General features: G+C 32.8%; 1 long non-coding RNA gene across 1 annotated transcript; it reads right to left on the bottom strand.

Moving 5' to 3' along the window:
• Nucleotides 1-1241: 1241 nt before the first annotated feature.
• On the bottom strand, nt 1242-2582 carry LOC145630698 (uncharacterized). Its single transcript, XR_014112188.1, has 2 exons — nt 2188-2582; nt 1242-1466 (listed from the first exon to the last, which is right to left on the bottom strand). It is a non-coding gene; the product is annotated as an uncharacterized LOC145630698 (long non-coding RNA).
• Nucleotides 2583-4375: the final 1793 nt, after the last annotated feature.

The raw sequence follows: 4375 nt of genomic DNA, 5'->3' as shown, positions 1-4375 counted from the left end.
GTTCAGTTAAAATTAGTTTTTCTTATAATTCCTTCTTTTATTATAGTTTTTTCTTTCACATCCATAGGTATTTGGGAAATTCTAACAAGTGAGAAATTGTCTCTTCATTTGTTGAGTTCTTGCAACCTCTCTAAATTTCTTTTAATACACTTTCTTCTTAGGAAAGCAATTCTATTACCTAAGGCATCCCTAGCTAAGAATTTCTCTCTCCATTCTTGATATTTTTCACTAATTTCTTCATTAAGGGGACCGGGTAATTTGTCATAGAACATTCCAAGATTTGTTTCATTTTCACCAATTTTATAATTATATGTTTCAAATTCCATAATGTAATTATCAACATATTTCATATTACAGATGGACAAATTACTTAACTTCCTTTAATGATCCATTCGTTTTTCATTAGGATCGGCTCTAGGACCAATGAATTCTAACTCAATGACATAACTGCCTGAACATTATAGTAGTTGATTCACTAGCTCTTAATGCAGTTTTTACTTCTTCATCTATTCCATCGTACAAGTCTTCTACACAACCGTAGAGACTATGTTCAATATAGTTTAAGAAATTTTCTGAAGTCCATTCAGTATTTAAATTAAGTACACTACTCATACTCTTTTTCCACTGATCTAAAACATCTTGTCTATCTCTTACACCGTCTAACGTTTATAACCAGTTTGACTTATAGGTTCAAGAGTCACTTCTTCTTGTTTAGGTATATGATTAGGCATAACCTTGACACTAAACCGAGTAGTCTTCCCTAGTATGTATCTTGGTCGTGTGCAACTTCCTTCTCCTTGATACCTAGGTCCTTGAATAACATTGTTTACGTTAATGTTTTCATTAATAATTTCTTCTCCAACATCATTATTATCCATTACTCTTTTTCCTAGTTTATATTCAATCTTTTGTCGAACAACTTCTATGGGTAGAAAATCTAGATCATTTAACTTCATTACACTACGTGAAAAAATGAATTTGGCACCGGTTCGAACCCGGCCTAAGGCACCGGTTTGAACCGGTGCCAATGTGGGGGGTGCCAATAAGTGGTTTAAAAAGGCACCGGTTCAAAGCGATGCCAAAACTCAGAATTGGCACCGGTGAACCGATGCCAAAAATGGCAAAAAAAAATAATTGCTTGTTTTTGGCACCGGTTAACCGGTGCCAAAAGTGCCTATTTTTTTTTTTTTTTTTGTTTTATCCACTTAAAAATTAAATAGACTAAATTAATAACCACATCGAAACATAAATCCAATATCAATCAATATCATCGAATATTTACAGTATAAAATAAAAAAAAATTACAATATACATCAATAAAATAGTTCGATTACAACATATAAGTACGAAAAAAAATTACAATGAAAATTAAAAAAAAAATTACAATATAAAAAAAAAAAACCCATTCACATCTAAATCGATATTCTTGTATCTTGTTTCTTCAATTTCAGATCTAAATAACATACCTGCACCAATTAGAACAAAAAAAAAAAAATCGATTAATATAATCAAGCTTAAAAAAAAAAACCAGAAATTTAATCCCAAAAATTCAAACCCAGAAAAAAATTGAAATCGAAATTTTTTTTGAAAACCCAGTATTAGAATAAACCCAGAAAACAAAAAAAATTGAAATCGAATAAACCTAGAAAAAAAAAACAAATCGAATAAACCCTGAAAAAAAAACAAAAACCGATTAAAATAAAAATCAAAAACCGATTAAAACCCAGAAAATAAAAAATAAAAATCGATAAAAAAAAAAACTCAGAAAATAAAAATCAAAAACAAAATAAAATCTCTTAAATTAAAAAAAAAATTCGATTAAAAAAAAAACCTAGAAAATTTAAAAAAAAAAACGAATTAACAACCGATAATAAAAAAAAAACGAACCCAGAAAATAAAACCTTGGATTAACAACCGAAAATAAAACGAACCCAGAATTAACAACCCAAAAAATAAAAAAACCGAAAATAAAACGAACCCAGAATTAACAACCCAAAAAAAAAAGGAACCCAGAATTAACATCCGAAACTTAAAAAAAAAAAACGAACCCAGAAAATAAAACCTTGGATTAACAGAAAACAAACCCAGAAAAACAAAAAAAAACCGAATTCAAATGATTAACATAAAAAAAATCGATTAAAAAACCGATTAAAACAAAAACCCAGAAAAAAAAGAAAACCGAATAACCTCGAATTGGTGTTGCATGTGGTGGTCTTGGTGGTGGTGCAAGTTGAAAATTACCAGGTTGTTGATTGCTGCCTCAGGGAGAAAGAGATCGAGAAAGAAAGAAAAGGAGATCAAGAAAGAAAGAGAAAGGGGGCGGCTGACTCGATTCTACCGTCGATTTGGGCCCTTTGATCGACATTTCTGTGTGCTGGGCTGGGCCGGAGGTGGTCGTTGTGACGGTGGTTGTTGTGGCGATGAAATGGCGACTGAAAAGGAGAAGGAAGGAGGAGGAGAGGAGAGGAGAGGAGAGAGAAAGAGAAAGAGGAGGAGAGGAGAGGAGAGAGAAAGAGGAATGAATTAGGTTTAGGGTTGAGAAGAAATAGATCGAACAACAGCCGGTTTTTTTTTTTTTTTTTTTTTTTAATACTTAAAAGGCCGGTTCACAAAGGCACCGGTTCAAACCGGTGGCCTTTATGTTTTTGCCACCGGTTTGAGGTGAACCGGTGCCTTTTATTCTGGTTTAGCTTCCGAACCAACTTTGTAGCCCATTTTTGGCACCGGTTTGGACTGAATCGGTTCCAATTAGGGGGTGCCTTTTTGATATTTTCTACTAGTGTTAATCCCATTTGTTGATATAAATCTTCCACTAAAGTAACATAATTATTTTCCTCTATTTCATTATCAGAAGCAATCCCTTTTTCAGAAATTAAGTTCATGATTTCGTGAAGCTTATTTGGGTCTTCTTCTTTATCGAATAGGGCTTGTAATTCGTTAAGCATTTTCTCTTGAAGTAGATGGTTCATCTTTAGTGTCTTTATTCTTTTCTTGGTTACTAGTAGGTTTTTTAGGGAGTGTTACAGTAAAATTTTTGTTTTTATCTAAATTTTGAAAACGATACTTATATTTATATGAGACAATTTTCTCTTTATTATGTTATACTTCTTTTCCAAATTGATGTCTAGCTTCGTTTGTTAAAGCAAGTTGAACTTGTTTAACCTGTTATTTTAGATCGCTTACCTTTAGATTAATATCGGTTGTGGTTATTGATATCTTATTTCCGATATTAATACAGTGAGCATGTATGTTATCAACTTCCGATCTTAATTCACTAATTTGTTCTACTATATAATTAAGAATTGTGCCAAAATTACTAGTATTATCAGGAATATGATAATAATGCTTAAAATCTGGTTTCTTACACTCAGTAGAAGGTCTAGTATTCTCCAGTTTTACCTATATATTAAATTAACAGCTTAATTTATCTTTTAACCGTATGGCTCTGATACCAAATCACGTAGGTTAATAGTTTCTAATTTATAATTACTGTATTGTCTTCCTTAATAACATATTTCACTTATATAATAACAGTATACAAATATAATACTTAATTTCCAACACTAATACTTAGCCTTATAATATATAAGTACTACTGAAAAGACCAAAATAACACCTCAAAAACAATATTGAAGAAATATATAACAATATTAAATTTTATTTTAACAAGCTCAAACTTAAAATAACAGAATTTGTAGACATCTACTTTTGGCCTCCTGTCTCGACATGAAGTACAATGACGATAAATAAAACCATATTCGTTTTGGATCGAAGTGAAGAATACTTATGGATGACTGGCTAAACCGCAAAGACACAAAAAGACTAGCCTCACCCAAAAACAAATACAAACAAGGTCCAATTAACTAAACCCGATCATAATTAGACTTACGCCCGTGCTTAAAACCCAATAATGACGGATTTAGAGGCGCTTAGGTTAAATTTAATGCTACCGCAGAAAAAGCCGCACGCATCTCAATGAGTCGCGCTGGTCTGGCGCGCGCAACTAATTCAGTTGCGCGCAACACCTAGTGCAACTGCTAGAGATGCGCTTGCGGAAGATTCAGAATTTCATAAAAATATAAAATCGAATCTTACCATGATGTCGCGCGCAAGACATCTAGTTGCGCTGCCAAAAGCAGCGTGACTAAATTACTTGCGCTGGGATACCGCACGCAACTCATCAAGATGTGCGCGACACCTGCTGCGGTAAAATGCTTAAAACCCTAATTGCATCCATTCCCTATAAATAAGGGGTTAATACGAGGCATAAACACACATAAATTAACCTAAAATCCTGGCAGAAACTCTTGTGAACTTGTGCTACCAAACCCTCTTGTCCTAAACAATCACCCCTCAATCTTTGTTACTACGTTGG

Source organism: Chenopodium album, chromosome 5 (genome assembly GCF_948465745.1).
Source record: "Chenopodium album chromosome 5, dcCheAlbu1.1, whole genome shotgun sequence".
In the NCBI taxonomy this organism is placed as follows: Eukaryota; Viridiplantae; Streptophyta; class Magnoliopsida; order Caryophyllales; family Amaranthaceae; genus Chenopodium; species Chenopodium album.
The sequence above is the reverse complement of the archived record's forward strand: the minus strand, read 5'-3'. Positions and strand labels throughout refer to the sequence as shown.